The sequence below is a fragment of the Eleutherodactylus coqui genome, chromosome 1 (genome assembly GCF_035609145.1).
Source record: "Eleutherodactylus coqui strain aEleCoq1 chromosome 1, aEleCoq1.hap1, whole genome shotgun sequence".
Lineage (NCBI taxonomy): Eukaryota > Metazoa > Chordata > Amphibia > Anura > Eleutherodactylidae > Eleutherodactylus > Eleutherodactylus coqui.
The window spans coordinates 100119074-100139222 of NC_089837.1; the positions used below are offsets into that span (position 1 = coordinate 100119074).

Below are 20149 nucleotides of genomic sequence, written 5' to 3' on the forward strand. Positions count from 1 at the left end.
ATCCTTAAATACCAAAAGACATCCCGTAATGCAACGAACAGCACATACTGCAAACACATCTAACAAACAACAACATGTATTAAGAATTCATGATTAAATCCATTCTGTGGTCAAGTCCACTCGGAATATGACCATCCAACAGCAGTATCCAGAAACCTTCATGGTTTAGAAGTGCTTTACGACAATCACCATCTTAGATAGGACGATTAACTTTTTCCATACCAGAAAAACTGGAACCAGTCAAATCTCCTGCATGCATAGTGAAAAAATGTGATGGATGAAGTATTCCTACATTAGCCTCTGAATTTTTGGAATCTCATGGAAAGGTGTAGCTAAAAGCTCAAGGGCCCGGATGCAAAAGTTCAGCATGGGGCCCCACAACTTTCCTCTGCATTGCTGTGTCTCTTAAGAAGCCCATCATTACAACACTAACAGCCAGGGACATTATGGGGCAGAGGCTAAATGTAGGAATGCAAAATCTGTAACATGGGCCCTCAACCATCCATGTGCCATTTAGAATACCATATATATCATAAATTCTTATATGTTAGACTAGCCTTTGGACCCCCTAAGGCTCCAAGGCCCAGTAGCAACTCCTGCCTCTGCATCCCCTATAGCTACGCACATTATCTCATATGTGTTCACCAATGCAATAACGCAATTCTCTTATGATACATCTCACATGACTGAGCTCATATTGATAAAACCATGGATGCCAGTACTTTGAGGCTGACTTCCCACGGGCCGGAAATGCTGCAGAATTTTCACTGCAGGAGTCGCAGTGGACATTCTGCAGCATTTACACTACACAGCATGTGGAGGAGATTTCTAGAATATCCTTTATAGGCTGCGGAAAATTTCTACAACAAATCTGCAGATTCCAAATTCGCAGTGTAGTGTACAGAAGTTGATGTGCATATGTTCTGGAAGTTTCTGAAAAATCGATGTAGGGGCTTTTTCCTCTCTGTCCTTCCTGAGAGTTTTAGAGTGGAGCTGGCCTACACACAGACACCTTAAGAGTGCATTCAGATGACCGTATATCAGCTGGGTTTTCATGCCCAGCCGATATACGGCGTCCCTCTCTGCAGGGCGAGGAAGCTGGAAGAGCTGGGAGCAGTGCACTGGGCTCCCGCCTCCTCTCCACCGTCTGTCTGCTCCTCTCCACTGTTTCCAATGGGAGGGGGCGGAATGGGGGTGGAGCTAAGTTGCCGGACGTAGCTCAGCTCCGTTCCGCCCCCTCCAATTGAAAATAGTGGCGAGTGGCGGAGGGGGGTGGAGAGGAGGCGGGAGCTCAGTGCACTGCTCCCGGCTCTTCCAGCTTCCTCCCTCTGCAGAGAGGGACGCCGTATATCGGCTGAGTGTGAAAACCTAGCCGATATACGGTCGTCTGAATGCACCCTAAGTCTGTGTGGGGGGTGAATATGGCAGAGGCTGAGAGGATAGCTTGTTATGGACCCCTTCTTCATCCGTACCTGGAGGCGTAAGAGAGAGAGAGAGAAGCCGCAAGTAATTGCGAGTCCCCATCGTGCAGCGCTAAAGTGTATGTTTCTGCTCCATGAGTGTGTACCAGTAGAGAGTTGTGGAGTGTTCGTGAAAGGTGTCCGGGAACAGAGATACACAGGTAACTTGGCCTGTGAAAGTCCCTCTGTCATCCTGTGTTTCCTCCCTGTCACACCACGTGTTCTTCTACACTAAGTGTATTGCCGATGGATGTCAATCAATTGTTACTGGACTGTTACAAGTGGTGTTACCAATAAATGGCTTTACCGACCGTTCCTGGTTCTGCCCTTAAAACTTCAACTCAGAGTGTGTGGACTCTTTATTGCATCATCTAGAATTCACCGTGGAAGATGGAACAGTGGCATCACCCATGACAAAAGGACTAAGGTAAACCACCAGTGGGTTTCCCTATTAAAATAGTCCGCCCTTGCCCCTTGGGCGTGTCCCTGCTTACCCTCAGGGTGGGAGATAGTAGAGCCACCATGACAAGTAAACTACTCTACCCCCACTGTCTCCTAGGCTGGGGCCCACTCCTCGGACGCTGCAGCAGCATGTCTATTTATGCTGTGGAATTCAACCAACTACAGGCGTTAAGGCCAGCATAATTTCCACAATTAAAAATGCAGCCAAATCCACATTATTTATGTGTGGATTTTCTATTGCGGAAAGTCTGCAGCAGATACACACTGTGTGAAGTGCCGTTAAAAGTTTTACAACATACTCACTGCTTCAAAAAGTGCGCGGGGCCCAAGGTTAATGGATGTGGCCGTTACTCTGCCTGTCACATTTCAGCTAGCGTCACACGGGCATATGGGGATTTGCGCGCATATGAGTGCAGTGTTTTTTCAGAACGAACAAGGTTTCTTGTGCGCGCATATTTTGCTGTACTTTTTCAGCGCACCTGGCATGTGCATTTGCGCTTGGCGAAAAAACGCACACCAATTGTAATGGCTTATTAGTTTAATGAATTCCAGATGTGTTCTTTTTTTTTCCTGCACAGTTATGCAGTGTTTCACGCATCTATAGATGAGCGAGCCTACTCGGCCACGCCCCTTTTTTGCCTGAGCACCTCTGTACTCGGGCGAAAAGATTCGGGGGGGCGCCGTGGGTGAGTGGGGGGTTGCAGTGGGGAGTGGGGGAAAGCGGGAGAGAGAGAGGGCTCCCTCCTGTTGCCCGCTGTTACCCCCGCGCCGCCACGCTTCCCCCCGCACCCCGGCGCCCCCCGAATCTTTTCACCCGAGTACTGAAGTACTCGAAAATCGCGGTGCTCGATCGAGTAAATACTCGAAACAAGTAGATTCGCTCATCTCTACACGCATCTCCTAGTGTATTTTAGCGCATTTGCAGATGCCAATTGACTTCTATGGTGACTTTTGGTGCATAAATGCACAGGAAAATAGAGCATACGGTGTTCTTTTTGAGCAGCTGAAATGCGCAAAAAATATATGTGTATGTGAAAGAACCCATTGAAAGCAGTGGGTTCTGTTCTCTGCGTACTGTGCATGCAAATTGTGTGTACGCAAGTATGCCCGTGCGGCACCGGCCTTATAAACTATACCAGGAACTGCCGAAATGATAGCAAAATCCTACCACTCCCACTCCTAGCTGGTGTAGGTTTTTATATGCTGCCTACAGATGCTGCCAGATGAAACAGATTTATTAAGAGACTTCTTAATTCATTTGTTTCTTGTACCCGGGTGTGTGATATGCTGGTGTTAGTAAATGAGACCCATTTTATTGCATAATCCGCTTCATATCATAACTAATAAAGTGTGCAGTCTGATATGATCTACCGTTAATGGTCCCTTCAATATACGTCCTCTGCTGTGTGAGCCTGCATCAACCGCATCTGCTTTTTCAGCACTTGTAACAGCCTCTGCCATTTAACCAAGTGCCATATCTTCAATCAGAAGCGTGCACTAAACTATGTGATAGAACTGATATAGTTGTGTAGCTGCCATCGCCCTCTATGAGAGTTACGGAAACATTGTAACTCCGCCAAGCTCGGATATTTCTATCCCCCAGCCACACAGCATTCTAGTAATCAGTAGTCTTCCCATCTCTACCATATTTGGCCAAGATGGAAATATCCCTTTAATTAAAGAGCTAGCTAATACTTTCTTTACCAAACTGACAGTCTCAAAGACATCTTGCAAAATGGATGTCACTTTTTCTCTAAACCGTTTTTTTCCAAACTCCAGTCCTCCTGATCCCCAATAGGTTATGACTTGAGGATATAATAATATTCTTTATTTGTATAGCACCAACTTATTTCGCAGCACTTTCAGACATGGGAGAACCCAGCGATACAACAATAACATGTGATATACAATCAGTTTGAAGCCAACGGAGTGGGGGTACAAGGCGGGGGGGGGGGGGGGGGGGGGATAGATAAGGCATGGGGTAACACAGGCAGTGGTTTGCTTCCACAACTTGAAGCAACAGTTGTTTTTCTTCTTCATAAAAACCTTGTCGTACACACAAGAACCTGAAACTGGCCCAAATAAAGGTTTAGTAAAAGGAAACAAATAGAGAGTGTCTTGCTTTGTAGTTGAAAGTTGAGTGTTTGGGGCCACCCTAGTTCTGAGGTTTGGAGATTGTGAAACACTGCTCTGACTCTCAGATCAATTCTACGACTAAAGGCCCTTTTACACAGAATAATTAACTTAAAAAAAAAAAAGATCAAATGAGCGAAAATTAATAATAATTGTTCAGTGTAAACGCAGCCAAGGATCGAATGACGACTGATAAATCATTTGCTTCTCCTCCCTCGTTCATTTTATACAGGCATAAAAATCAATGTTGGCTCATTCACTTATCACTCGGTTTAAACAGCGCTCGTTCAGTCGTTCTCATTTTCTTGTACAGCGATTGTGAACGACTGAATGATTTTGCGCTTGCATTGGGGAAGGTCAGAAGCGCTATCTTTTCTCCTTAGGGAGAGAACCTAGAAGTTGAGTGAGGAGACTTATAAGGCCATTCATGCTCCTCTGGGGAATATGCAAATAAGGGAGAGGGAACAATACCTCTACAGCACCACCTATTGAAAGGCAGCATTACTGCAAGTCAATTACAAGGCTTGCATAAAAAGTCACTTGCAGGAATGCTTCCTTCCAATAGGTGGCGCTGCCGAGGTATTGTTCCATCTTCCTTAATTGCATTGGTGAGCACATTCCAATAATTCAGAATCCCTCAAATGTCTTTTAAATGTTCATGCAAGCTGTCAACGGGTTCATACTGCCTGAACCATGGGCAACATGAACCTGGGACAGATTTGCACCGTGCTGTCATGGAAGTGTTATTCTAAAACACTGCAGTGTTACAAAATAAATATACTTTAAAGTTTGCCTGTCTGACTTAGAAACGGAGCTCTGGAGTCAAAGAGGTGGACTGCGTTATCTCTGCCCCCCCAGCAGCGTACTGACTGACAGTTCTCTCCCTATACACAAGCAGGGAGAGGAGATGTCAGTCTTCATGCTGTGCACAGGGAGAGCCCATTGCTGTCCACCCATTTGACTCGACAGCTCCGTTCCCAAGTTAGACAGGCAAACTTTAAATTGTATGTATTTGGAAACATTGCAGCACTTACATGGGGGCACTGTGCATATCTGTGTTGCGTTCATGATGCCCATTGCAGCATGAACCCAATGCCAGGTTCCCTTTAACTGGTTTCAGATTGTCATAGAGCACCATGTGGGTTTCTGTATACTACTGTTGGACAGTAATAGTCCGAAGGGACTTAATCACAGAATGGATTTAATTATGAATTATTAATGCATGTTGTTGTTTTTATGTTGGAAGCCTTTGAGGCAGGGGCGTAACTAAAGGCTCAGGGGCCCTGATGCAAAACGTGAGCTCAGGCCCCCCCTCTATCTGTATCTGTACCCGTACCCATACCTAAACCATGCTGCACTGAGACATAACTTGAAGCTTCTGGGCCCCAATGGAAAACCTGTAACAGGGCCCCCAACTATAATGCTTTATTCATAAGTACTGGCCTCTCTATATGGAGAAGAGAGGCCTTATGGGCCCCCTAAGGCACCTGGGCCCGGGTGCAACCGCATCCCCTGCACCCTCTATAGTTACGCCCCTGCTTTGAGGTATGTGCTCTTCATTACTCTGCGGTATTGGGGTCTTTTTTTATTTAAGGATCCTTTTAGTGTAGTTGCTCAGGCAATGAGTTAGGACAAAGCTGTCCGGGAAGGTGTAAGTGGAGGATACTTTTTGTATACCATTGCTACCGTAATAAGATTCAATTAAAAGGAACAGCTTTTATGTGGGGATGCAGGTCAGTGGTTCATTTTATCTGTGCTATCGTAGGGTCATAAATGTTTCAGGAGACAATCCAGAAATTCATACAGTACCTTCATGTGGTATGCTGAGAGCATTTTATGTGCATGGCTTAAAGCCACCAGTATGTTACTGACATCACTAATAAGGATTTAATGGGTTTGTGGTTTGCTAACTATGCAAGACAGGAATCTGAGCGTGGGCAGTTGCAGGAACAGTTATCACCTTAAAGTCTTCTTATTCACTGGTCATGAGTTCAAAGGCGGGAAACTAAAGTACCATATATACTCGAGTATAAGCCTAGTTTTTCAGCACATTTTTTTATGCTGAAAAAGCCCCTCTCAGCTTATACTCGAGTGAGGTAAAAAAAAACTGCAATACTTGCCTCCCAAGCCTGCGTCTGTGTCCCCGGCGCGATTGTCCCCCTGGCAGTGCGGCAAGCTGTTTGAGAATTCTCCCCACTGTCATCTCCCTCCTCAGCTTTGAATTCCCTCGCCGTCAGTGCTGTGTAGGTAAGCGCTGTGATTGGATCGAGTGCCAGCCAATCACAGCCGATGCTCGATCATTCACAGCCATTCAGTGGATGACATCACTGAATGGCTGTGATTGGTTTATCGAGCGCCGGCTGTGATTGGCTGGCACTCGGTCCAATCACAGCACTGACGGCGGGGGAATTCAAAGCCGAGCAGGAAGATGACAGCGGGGAGAATCCTCAAGCAGCTTGCCGCACCACCGGGGAGACAGACGCCAGCTTGTAGGTGAGTTTTGCATTTTTTTCTTTACCTAGTATATACTCGAGTATAGCTAGGCTTATACACCTAGTAAAACTTATTGACTCGGCTTATACTCGGGTCGGCTAATACTCAAGTATATACGGTAATAAACAGAATGGGCAGACTACAATACCCAGAGAAGTTATCAAAATTCAGATTTTTTCTTTTACAAAAGAGACAGCTGAGGGGCGACCTAATAACTATGCTATAAATGTATCAGGGGACAATATAGAGATCTCTCCCATCATCTATTTATACCCAGGACGGGGACGGTAACAAGGGGGCGTCCTCTTTGTCTAAAGGGAAGAAGGTTTCTAAACCCACATAGAAGGGGGTTCTTTACTGTAAGTGCAGTGAGATTATGGAACTCTCTGCCTGAGCATGTGGTGAATAGAAATTCGATAAAAGAGTTTTAAAGGGGCCTGGACGTCTTGCTTGAGCAATGCAATATTACATCTTATAGTCACTAATAACTTCAGAAGGGTCAGCAATCCAGGAATTAATCTGATTGCGATATTGAAGTCATTAAATAATTGTTTTCTCTTAAATGAGAAAAACTGGCTTCTACCTCATTGGGACTTTTTTCTTTCTCTGGATCAACATTGGGGGGTAATAGGCTGAACTAGATGGACAACATATGGTTTTTTTCGGCCTTATATAGTATGTTACTATGTTATGTTATTGATTAGTGTTAAACGATGAATGAAATCCATAGTGATTAACTATTGTTACACTAGAACTCAAGAGAGTCCAAAGCGGTAGTACTTTATATAGCCACAGTACAAAGACGTAAGAACTGAAAAAAGGTCAACTAATCCACATATATCGCTTCAACTTCCCTAATTTTTAATTACATAAAATGTGAGAACTTTTTGTCAGTTTAGACAATAGTGATCAGCAGTGAACTTCTTCTTCTTCCAGAAGCGGTATAGAAAGACTAAAAAATTCCCATTCACTGATGCAGCAGACAGCTGAACATTTAACTCAACAAGACTAAGTGACTAAAAAGACATGTCTAAGCTTGATGCAGCCAGAAGAGCACATGGCCAGTATAGTATCATACAGAGTGCCAGCAGCTCTGTACTATGGAGATATATGCTGTGCTGCCATTTGATATACAAAGGTACAGACAGTTAGAGCCCATACTCTTCTATGGGTGCCATATTAAAGTAACCAGTATGTTACTGGCATCAGTAATAGGGCTTTAATGGGTTTGTGGTTTGCTAACTATGCGAGAGAGGCGTCTCTGAGCGTGGGAGGTTGCAGCTAAGTAAGATGGGTTATCTGATTATATCTCATATCCTCATCAAGAACAATTTCAAACATTGTTACGTAAATGTTTGTTTGAAGGAGAAGTTTGTTTTTTTTTGGTTGGGTCACCTGGTAATAAGCTAATCAAAGAGAGTCAGCTGTTGGAAACCAGAGCGATCAGTTTTAATCTGTGGGAGAACCCATCAGCAAGTATTTAATTTCCTGCAGCGCCACCACAGGTGAAATGAAGCATTGTACAGTTCCCGTTGAAACCAATGGGCTGCCCATGTAATATATGGACTAGCCGGGTTCCCCAGAGTAAGAGACGCTCTTTGTAGCTGATCCCCACTTTGATTATTAGATAAATTGGTTGCTTGAGAGGTTTTCGTGTGAGGCTTGTGTTTGTGGAGGGGAAAATAATGCTGAAAGGTTGGACATGTGCGCATCCTTCTAACACGTTCTGTAATATATGTAACACTAAAAATATTGCCATTGTAGAAGTCAATGGGATGACATACTATGCAAAAAAAGCTTACTTTAGTCTGAGTTTCCTTTTCTTTGATTCTGTGTATCCTTTTGTACTTGAAATCTTTCTTTTATACAACCAGGCCTGTTGAGGGAACATACAACATACAACATTCAGATAAAGACATATGTCACCATGTGGCTCAATAACAAACTATAGAATGGGGCTCTAAGTAAAGTTGGGCTTCTTAGTTGTTAACCCCAAAGCGGCTGCTATGCCTACTACCTGGTAGTGATGCCAGTGCTTGCATGGCAATATCAGCTCTCCACCAGCCACATTGGCGTTATGAGCTTTATATTATAGTACCATAGACGGTGCGCAGCCTCTTTTTATTTTGACTCATCTTCTCAACAACACCACAGCTATAAAGTGACTGATTGTATTAAAGTCTGTTGCATTCTGACTCAATGCTACAGTATGGCCAAGAACGTATGTGGTTATCATGTGGATCGTGTCTTCATAGAAATAGAGATCATTTTCCTGGATGCTGAATATGTTCAAAGTTTGTGTTATTGTCACGTCTGTCTCCGGAGACCTGTGGTTTTACAGCTTCTCTGGAGTTCTCCTGCTCAGGTGTGGGGATTGTTCTGGCTGGGCCTGTGTATGTCCCCAGTCAGCCAATCACTCTGTCAGTACATATAAGAGCTGTCTTCCCATGTGTGGGTGTGGTCAGCTTTCTCTGTTCTCATTCTCTCTGTGTGGTGTGAGCAGGTTCTATGTGTGTTGACTGTAAGAAAGGTTTGTGTCTTGTGGTTTTGTTTGGTTAGGTCGCTGGACTCCTGGTTAGTGTAGGGACTAGCGGTATAACCCGGAGCCATGATGTTGCCCGCTAGCTTCCATATTTTGATCAAAATGTCAACTAATACCTGGCATTTATAGCATTTACATCTGCTACTAATGGTTGCATGCTTGCTGTTGTATGGTGCAATTTTAGCTCTGTGTGTCTTCTTATCCTGTCCAGTAGTCCCTGTCGGTGGTGGCATGTGTATGTGGGTTCCTAAAGGCAGCAAGGGCCCAGATCTGAAGACCACTGGGACACCCTTTATTGGGGCGATGTCCCTGCTCAGGTAAGCCTGTGTCATGTACCCTAGTAGAAGATAGGGAGAGGTGTCATTCTATGGTAGTTCACCTGGTGTTCCCTATCAATCTTTGGTAATGTTCTTGTGAGCCCATAACAGTTATACATGGGCACGTAACAGTTATACATATAAACATTTCATTTCTCCCTCTTCTAGTGCTACAATGTAGTCCCAAGACTATGCTGTGTGCCACCTGTATATACTGAATACTGTCCTTACACCCAGGCCTGGTATCAGCACCCAGCAAGATTGGAGAATGTTGTGGCCGACTGGAGGAGCTTTCTGCTGCTCTCTGTTTGGTAAAAGTCATTTTAAACAATATTCTGAGCTTTGCTCTTTTTTAGACCAAATTAATGGGGCTTTACCAGAAAACAACTCATCCTCTATCCACAGGATAGAGGATAACTTACTGCTCAATGTGGGTCTGATGGCTGGGACCCTCATGATCCCCAGAATGGAGGTCTAGTACATACCTGCATTAATGGAAATAGCTGGAGATAGATAGGTTCTTGAAAACAATGGAAAACACCTGCCAATCCTCCGGCGCGGCTTTCAGCCTTCCCTGAAGTGATCTAAGGTGTTTTTTAAACAACAAGAAATCGCACGTTTGCGCAGGTTCCCAAGCACGATATCGGGCCAAGTTTCACGGCTCAATATCGCACTCAGTTGTCTGAAATTAGCCTAAATGTGACATCATACGTCAAAAGCTGTTCCAAATTTGCACCAAAATTTTGGTGCAAAATCTGGTATAAACTAAGCTAACTAATAGGTGGTATAAATTTAGACTAGATAGTCGACATATGTACCAGCAGTCACTGTGACAAAACTGTTGCATTTAAGAATTATCTAGTCTAAATTTGTACTGTTTATAACAGGATTAGTAAATCTGCACCACTGACTTCTTAGTGGAAAATCATGTACTAAATTGAACTGATTGAGCATGGCACATTCTTATTTTAGCCTGTGGCGGCATGCAAGAAAAACAACGTACACTTAAATCCGTCACATGGAGATTCAGTATTTTTCCAACAGCAGAGTCTTCAATATGACGTAACAGTCTTATACACGTCTACAGCAAACAACTACTTCACTTTTTCATTTCCTCTATATTTTGGCCTGAACACAATGATTTTCCCTTCCCTGTACTTCTGTTTAGCTGTAATAGTTTGTTAGGTGGATATAGTGTTTGAGTACATTTCACACCCTCAGCAGTGTTGTCTTACTGTAAGTCTGCTTATAACGTGAATGAATGAGGTAGAAGGAAGTAAAAGCTGTGCAAAGGTTAGCAGTTGGATTGACAGATAGCAACAATAAAATAAAGCAACATCAGTTTCATTCTATATTTCTATTGCATGAGGTTTAATTGATCCCTCCTCCATTACGTTACTATTACACTACTCACTCACTAATGTAAAATTAAGAAATAGGGTCAAATTCTATCCCCATGTAAATATGGGAGTAAAAACATACACTAAATAAAATATGTCCATAAAGTTGAAGGCCGTGGATAGCTTTCATTTTTCCCCACTCATTTCACGGCTATTGTTCCACTGCTCTCTGCCATTCCCAGCTGAAGTTCTTTCATGGCTGCTCCCCTGGTCACCAGCTCTTGGCTCAGCCTCTTTTACTCTGGGCCCCTCTACTGCCTGATACACATGTGCACGCTAACTCTCTCTTGAATGATCAGTGTGCGCCAATACATTTGTTTCCCCACCAATGTCCAGCTGGCACAGACATCTTAAGGACACTTCTTCTACTTTCTTGTACCTGAGCAATGAGATCCTTTAGGATACCAGTACAACGCAAAGGTGTTTCTACCTTTAAGACTGTTCTGTTAGCGATTTGGCTAATTTTTGAGCATGTCTGACCATCTGCTAGATGCCTTGACCTTTGTCTGGTCCACCTGTGAAAGAACTCCATCTACTTGATTTATGCCATCATATACAGTTGACTTTTCAAAATTTACGATATCTGTAGTAAACTTTAAAGGCCAATGACAGCTTTGCATTATAATTTTTTATTGTTCTTCACCTTCCAAATGCAAAATTAAGTAATTTTCCAAATAGTCTTTATTAAAAATTTCCTACCATTTAGTAGTAGTGGAGTCTGTGCAACTCCTATACATAGATGATTGTCCATTTGCTTCTGACATAGATTCAACAGCCTAGTGCTTCTGTCTGTACTAATGCTCTCTCTTTCCCCTCCCTTCTCTCAGTTGTAGATAAACCATGAGGGAAGGGAAAGGGAAGTTTACATGCAGATCAGCTGTGGGAACGCATCCAAGTATTCAGGGACGGCAGATCACACAGTCTGTACTGTATCAGAGTATTGACAGAAATTAAAGCGCACATAGTAGTCTGCAGAGGGAGGGAGGAGGCTGTAGGTTCTCTCTCACTGTACACTTAGGTACTAGTAACACTGAATGTTTTAACCTTGTAGGCTAGGCACAGATAAAAGTGAAATACAAACATATCATATATCATTTGCATATATCAAAACTGAGTAGAGAATAACTATATAGTTGCACATAATAGCCTCTCTTGTTAATTTTATAGTTCCCATAAAAAGTGTCCCCTCCAACCCCATGGACATTTCATTGAGCAACAACATTAAATCACTTTGGTTTTTATGACCCTTATCTAGCCTCTAAAGACTTTAAAAGGATTTTCCAGGAAAATACTATTGATGACTTATCCTCAGGATAGATCATCAATAGTTGATCACCTGGATTCTGCCACACAGGAATGCACCTGATCAGTAGGAGCCCCAAATGGCAGAGCCCTTCTGATCAACTTGATGACCTATTGTGAGGATAGGCCATCAGTACTATTTTTATGTTTATTATTTACCTATTTTAATATAATAGAAAAATTCTCTTTAAGGGTATATTTACACAACAGAATCACCGTGAAATTTTCTGCTCCAGATTCCACCTAAAAAACTGCCTGGAGGGGTGCAAAATTACTTGGACATTTGGGAAAAGTTTATAGATAGTCATATTACAATATGGGCGAAGGTGCATGAGCAGGTGCACATGGGCGGAGTGTGATCTAGTCAATCCTAACTACTTCACTACTTCCACAAGTAAATTATAGATCCCCATTAGGATGAGCTCCATGCCTGACAATGTCATCCAGTGTGCTACTTGTGCAATATATGCGGTCCTTGATCAGCTGATCGACGGTGCATACTGTTGCACAAGATGCGTGCTCGTCACACAATTGGAAGCCCAAATCCTAGATCTAAATGAGCGACTGGCAACACTGAGATCCATTGACAACATGGAAAGGAGTTTGCTGCTTACTGAGCAGGCACTCGCTGGGGTAGAGGCGGGAGCGGATGGTAGTACGGAAGAGCAGGGGGAGCAGGCAGCCAGCTGGGTGACAGATAGAAAAAAGAGTAGATTGAAGAGAAACAGGGAGGCTATTCCTGAATTGGCACAACCCGACAAGTTTGCAAAGTTGGCAGATGAAGGGGATGCCATTACAGAGCCAGCACTGCTGCAGCATGACATGCCCTCTGAACGCCAGGGGGATAACTGCTCCAGTGCGAAGGGGACAGGGAGCACGGTGCAGGCTAGACAGGTCCCAGTGGTGGGGGACTCAATTATAAGGGGGGCAGATAGGGCAATCTGCCATTAAGACCGGGATCGGTGAACGTTATATTGTCTTCCTGGTGCTCGAGTTCAACACATCGCAAATCGGATTACCAAATTACTGGGAGGGGCTGGTGAGGATCTAACGGTCATGGTGCACATTGGCACCAATGAACAAATTAGAGGTTAATGGAGGGCCCTCAAAAATTATTTCAGGGACCTAAGATCCAAGCTTATGGCGAGGACCTCCAGGGTAGTTTTCTCAGAGATACTACCTGCACCTAAAGCCACACTAGAAAGGCAGCAGGATCTTAGGGAGGTAAACAAGTGGCTCCGGAGTTGGTGTAAGAAGGAGGGGTTCGGGTTCCTGGAGAACTGGGCTGACTTTGCTGTTGGCTACAGGCTCTACCGTAAGGATGGGCTGCATCTTAATGGGGAGCTGTGCTGGGAGAGAGGATTGCTAGAAGGCTAGAGGAGTGTTTAAACTAGGGACTGAGGGGGATGGCAAAAAGAGAAACAGGGGGGTAGTTAGTGTAGTTAGGACCTGCGGCCAACTAAAGGGAATGGGGGTCGAGCAAGCGGTAGTACAGTTAGAACTGACAGGACAGCCAGTAGTACCATTAGGAAGAGGAAATCAAGGAACAAAAATAACCATATAAATTGTATGGCAAGGAATGCAAGAAGTCTGATCAGCAAAGTGGGTGAGCTTGAAGCGAGAATGAGTTATGAAAATTATGATATAGTTTGAATAACGGAAACATGGCTTGATGATGAGTGCGATTAGGTGGTGAATTTACAGGGTTACAATCTCTTCAGAAGAGACCGTGAAAACCAGAAAGGGGGAGGGGTATGTCTGTATGGTAAATCCTACTTAATGTCGAGGCTACGGGAGGATATAAGGGCAGGAGAGAAACACATGGAGTCTCTGTGGGTAGAAATACAGGGAGAAAAACTTTAATTATCTAGATATAATATGGAAGACGAAACCTGCAAATCTAACAAGAGTGATAAGTTCTTGAAAACAATTAAAGATAACTACCTTACCCAACTTGTGTGGGAGCCAACTAAAGGGAGGGCCACTCTGGACTTAGTATTGACTAACAAACCAGACTGAATAATGGGGGTGCAGGTTGAGGGACACTCTGGGAGCAGTGACCACAATACAATTAATTTCCAGCTGTTATTCAATAAAAAAAAGCTTACAAGGGAGCGACAAAAAAACCTAACCTTTAGTAAAGCAAAATTTGATCAGCTCAGAGCTACTATCTTTAAAATTAATTGGGACAACATCCTCAAAAATATCAGTAGAGACAGCAAATGGGAAAAGTTTAAAAACATCCTAATTACCTCATGTGAGCAGTTCATACTCTTTAAAAATAAAAGAACTACAAGTTGAAAAAAACAAAATATGCAAAGAAAAGATCAAAAGTGCTAAGGAGGAGGCAGAAAGACTGATCGCCAAAGACAGCAAAAACAACCCTAAACTATTCTTCAATTATACTAACAGCAAAAGGATTTGCACTGAGAGTACTGGCCCTTTAACAAAAAATACAGGAGAGATCATAGAAAACGATGGCAGGGAAGGCAAATTTTTTAAATGGTCTCTTTTTTTAAGTGTATTCACAAACGAAAAATGTCACATGAGATGCAGGAAATAAAACGAATCCCCCGCTACATATTGCATGCCTAACACAGGAGAAGGTGCAGAGTCCGTTAAAGGGGTTGTCTCGCGAAATCAAGTGGGGTTATACACTTCTGTATGGCCATATTAATGCACTTTGTAATATACATCGTGCCTCCAATCAGGAGGCTGGAACCGGCACATGTCATGGGGCGGAGCTACGCGATGACGCGTACAAGGGGGCGGGGCCAAAACGCTGATGCTGCCGAGCGGAGCTGAAGGGAGAAGACCGGACTGCGCAAGCGCGTCTAAAAAAGCAAGAAGACACCGAAATTAGACGGAACCATGGCGACAGGGACGCTAGCAACGGAGCAGGTAAGTGAATAACTTCTGTATGGCTCATATTTAATGCACGATGTATATTACAAAGTGCATTAATATGGCCATACAAAAGTGTATAACCCCACTTGATTTCGCGAGACAACACCTTTAAAGAGGATTAAAATCGACAAATCACCGGACCCAGATGGAATACACCCAAGGGTTCTAAGGGAACTAAGTGAAGTGATAGCTAGACAGCTATTTCTAATATTTATGGATACTATCAAGACCAGGGTTGTATCATTGGATTGGTGCATTGCCAACGTGGTTCCAATATACAAAAAGGGGTCCAAAGGAGAGGATTACGGTCGTGTGGGCAAACTAAACACGGGATCCACACAATCGTGACCAAAGAATGCGCATACACATGGGTTTCGAACAACTGGCCCTGTGCTACAGGGAGGAGTGACATGACCCTACCTAAGCGGGGACATCGCCCCAATAAAGGGCGGCCCAGCGGTCTTCGGAACTGGGCCCTAGCTGATCCTAGGAACCACGCCACCAGAACAGGATACATCCACATGCTACATGACAGGAACAGAACAACAGGACACACAGAGTCAGAAAACAGCATACAGCAGCCAAACTGCAACCACTAGTAACAGATGATAAGCTATATATGAATACCAGGTATTAGTTGACATTTTGATCAAAACGTGGAAGCTAGCGGGCCACTTCACGGCTCCTGGCTATACCGCTAGTCCCTATACTAACTAGGAGTCCAGCTGCAACAGGACAGAACAGAGCACACTTCACATAGCAAGCTGCAATAGAACAGACAACCAGGGCACGGACTCTACTGGCACGGACTCTAAGCAGACCACAACATATAGTGGAAACCACACAGACTCCACCCAGAGCTCACATGCACACAGAATGAAACTCCACAGCAAGTCTAAGTGTCCTCATACAGCAGAAATAGACAGTCAGACACCGTGCTGACATAGGAAAATGTGTCAGGGATCCGCCAACTGGCACACAGAGCAAGACATAAGACATTTGGAGGCCGCACCTGTACAGGGGAAGGGAAAAGGGCGCTGCACGTGCTGCAGACTAGGACTACAGGTGTCCAAACCGTCTATGGGAAGCAGAGAGACACAACAGACCTACATGCAAACACAGATCTAAGTGGGAAGAATACAGATACATCCAAACAGTACATGACCAGCTTTAGACTGACATGAGCTGGGTTTATATGTGCTGCAGACTAAATAGGATTGGCTGCTGGAGAAAACCACACCCAGCAGCTCAATTAACCCTCACCTCCTGAGGAGCTGTGCTGCTAGGAACCTTAGTACTACAGATCCCAGCAGCACACGTAACAGTACCTCCCCTGTATAAAAGGTGCCTCCAGACCCTTTAAGAATAACAACAAAAATTATGCGACTCCTCCAAACCGCGCACGTGTACAGGATTTATCTAAAAAGGTCCTGACACCAAGACAAAGATGGCAAAATGGGAGAGAGTAAGGCAACTCCACAAAGAGACACAGCACAGTACAGGATTTATCACTACGGGCCTAGTACACCGTAAATATGTCTCAACCAAGATAGGTGTAGCACAGGACTTATCCATACGGGCCTAGTGCAGACGACAAAACACCTAAGAAGGGGGGAGCAAACGTAATACCTAAAGTGCACGTAGCCAGAGGGGACAAGGCAACCCTCACTACTGACACAAGCGACCCATAGGACTATCCGTACAGGTCTATTACCGAGCGTACAGCCGAACACCAAAGACACAGGTACGTGACACAGCAGCACATGTAAATGAGCCTGGAAATTAAATGCCGGTAAGTCGCACTTCAATAACTGGAAAAATATTCGCGGGGTTTCTGAGAGACACTATCCTAGAATACCTCAAGGAGAACAGCGGAATAACTCCTCACCAGAATGGGTTCATGAGGGGTCGATCATGTCAGACCAATCGGATCAGCTTCTACGATGAAGTAAGCTCTAGGCTGGACCTGGGAGAGGCTATTGATCTTGTATATCTGGACTTCTCTAAAGCATTTGACACCATGCTGCATAATAGGTTGATATGTAAAATGAGACAGCTCGGACTGGGCAAAAAAGTGTGCACCTGGGTAAAAAACTGGCTCAGAGATAGAAAGCGGAGGATGGTAATAAATGGATGGTACCAGACTGGGCCACCATTGCTAGTGGGGTGCAACAGGGTTCAGTATTAGGCCCCATTCTGTTCAATATATTTATGAATGACCTGATAGAGGGACTGCACAATAAAATATCAATATTTGCAGATGATACAAAACTATATAAGACAATTAACACAACGGAGGACAATGTGCGGCTACAAAAGGATCTGTATAAGCTGGGGGCTTGGGCTGAAAAATGGCAAATGAAGTTCAATGTTGACAAATTTAAGGTTATGCACATGGGTAGGAGAAATGGATATCACCAATATACACTAAATGGGGTACTGCTAGGGAAAAGTGATATGGAAAAAGACCTGGAGGTACTAGTGGACTGTAGATTTAACTGGAGCAACCAATGCCAGTCAGCTGCTGCAAAAGCTAATACGGTCTTGGGGTGCATTAAAAGAGGCATAGGGGCGAGGGACGAGAACATTATTCTTCCACTATATAAGGCACTTGTCAGGCCTCATATAGAATACTGTGTACAGTTCTGAACACCGGTGCTCAAGAAAGATGTAGCAGTGCTTGAGGAGGTTCCAAGAAGGGCAACTTAATTAATAAATGAAACAAGGGGACTGGAATACCGAGAGAGGCTATCAAAATTAGGATTATCCACCCTGGAAAAAAGACGGTTAAGGGGCGATCACATAACTATGTATAAATACATGAGGGGACAATTCAGGGATCTCCCCCATGATCTGTTTTCCCAGGACTGTGATGGTAACAAGAGGGCATCTGCTACGTCTAGAAGAAAGCAGGTTTCATCAACAACAAAGAAGCGAGTTCTTTACTGTAAGAGCAGTGAGACTGTGGAACTCTCTGCCTGAGGATGTGGTGAGGGCAAAATCCATAGAGGAGTTTAAGAAGGGACTAGACGTCTATCTAGAGTGCTATGGTATTACAGGATATAGACATATAGGTGACCAGTGGGTTGTTAATCCGGGTGTTACAGTCAGGTAGGAATTATCAGAGGTTAATCCAGGGATTATTCTGACTGCCATTATGGAGTCGGGAAGGAATTTTTTCCCCAATGGGGCTAATTGGCTTCTGCCTCTTGGGGTTTTTTGCCTTCCTTTTGATTAACAAGGAGGTTGAAACAGGCTGAACTAGATGGACATTGTCTTCATTCAGCCTAACATACTATGTTTCTATGTTATGCACTAGATTTTCTTGTGTTCAATGATTGCAAAACATGTAGCTAATTTTCACTTTCACCTTAGAATCTTCTTATTGATCAATACTGAAATTCAAATGAAATTTATATAGCCACAGTACATGACACAAAGACGTAGAAACTAGAGATGAGCGAACGTACTCATCCGAGCTTGATACTCGTTCGAGTATTAGCGTGTTCGAGATGCTCGTTACTCGTGACGAGTACCACGCGATGTTCGAGTTACTTTCACTTTCATCTCTGAGACGTTAGCGCGCTTTTCTGGCCAATAGAAAGACAGGGAAGGCATTACAACTTCCCCCTGCGACGTTCAAGCCCTATACCACCCCCTTGCAGTGAGTGGCTGGCGAGATCAGGTGTCACCCGAGTATATAAATCGGCCCCTCCCGCGGCTCGCCACAGATGCGTTCTGACAGAGATCAGGGACAGTGCTGCTGGTGCCGGAGCTGCTATAGGGAGAGCGTTAGGAGTATTTTAGGCTTCAAGAACCCCAACGGTCCTTCTTAGGGCCACATCTAACCGTGTGCAGTACTGTGGAGGCTGCTTTTTGCAGCGTTGCACTTTTTTTTTTGTATATCGGCCGTGCAGAGCATTGCGCCCTGCAGTAATTATACATAGTCCAGGGCCAGTAGTGGTGGTGAGGCAGGGACAGAAGACATATTTATTGAATATAGGCAGTGGGCCTTTCCAAAAACATTTTGGGAAAAAAAATCTATTTGGGCTGCCTGTGACTGTCCTCAGTGTACTGGGTCTGTGCTGGGTATAGTTGTCCTCCTAATTCATACGCAGCCAGCTAAGTGTTACAGCAGGCTTGCGCAAAATTATTTCCTGGCTCTGTGTTGGCTGTTACATCACCACTGTATTCCAGTCCACAGTGCAACAGTCTGCAGTTATTTTACATACTCCAGGGCCAGAAGCGCTTAGGCAGGGACAGAAGACATATTTATTGATTATAGGCAGTGGGCCTTTCCAAAAACATTTGGGAAAAAAAATATATTTGGGTTGCCTCAGTGTACTGGGTCTGTGCTGGGGGTAGTTGTCCTCCTAATTCATACGCAGCCAGCTAAGTGTTACAGCAGGCTTGTGCAAAATTCTTTCCTGGCTCTGTGTTGGCTGTTACATCACCGCTGTATTCCAGTCCACAGTGCAACAGTCTGCAGTTATTTTACATACTCCAGGGCCAGTAGTGGTGAGGCAGGGACAGAAGACATCTTTATTGAATATAGGCAGTGGGCCTTTCCAAAAACATTTGGGAAAAAAAATCTATTTGGGCTGCCTGTGACTGTCCTCAGTGTGCTGGGTCTGTGCTGGGGGTACTTGTCCTCCTAATTCATACGCAGCCAGCTAAGTGTTACAGCAGGCTTGCGCAAAATTATTTCCTGGCTCTGCTATGCGTTCCGTAAGCGAAGTCAGTCTCCAACCACAGGCCAATAAGCGGCACATTTAATTACAGCGTTCTGTTTCTGCACTACTGGTAATATACCATGCTGAGAGGTAGGAGTAGGCCTAGAGGACGTGGACGCGGGCGAGGACGCGGAGGCCCAAGTCAGGGTGTGGGCACAGGCCGAGCTCCTGATCCAGGTGTATCGCAGCCGACTGCTGCGGGATTAGGAGAGAGGCATGTTTCTGGCGTCCCCACATTCATCTCACAATTAATGGGTCCACGCGACCTTTATTAGAAAATGAGCAGTGTGAGCAGGTCCTGTCGTGGATGGCAGAAAGTGCATCCAGCAATCTATCGAACACCCAGAGTTCTGCGCCGTCCACTGCTGCAACTCTGAATTCTCTGGCTGCTGCTCCTCCT

General features: G+C 44.4%; 1 protein-coding gene across 1 annotated transcript in view; it reads right to left on the reverse strand.

Moving 5' to 3' along the window:
* LOC136610187 (G-protein coupled receptor 35-like) overlaps nt 1-20149 on the reverse strand; it is a 60686-nt gene that overhangs the window by 29864 nt on the left and 10673 nt on the right. The window contains exon 2 of the mRNA XM_066589430.1: nt 8351-8424. The gene's annotated coding sequence lies outside the window, so the exon portion shown is untranslated. The remainder of the gene's footprint in view (nt 1-8350; nt 8425-20149) is intronic.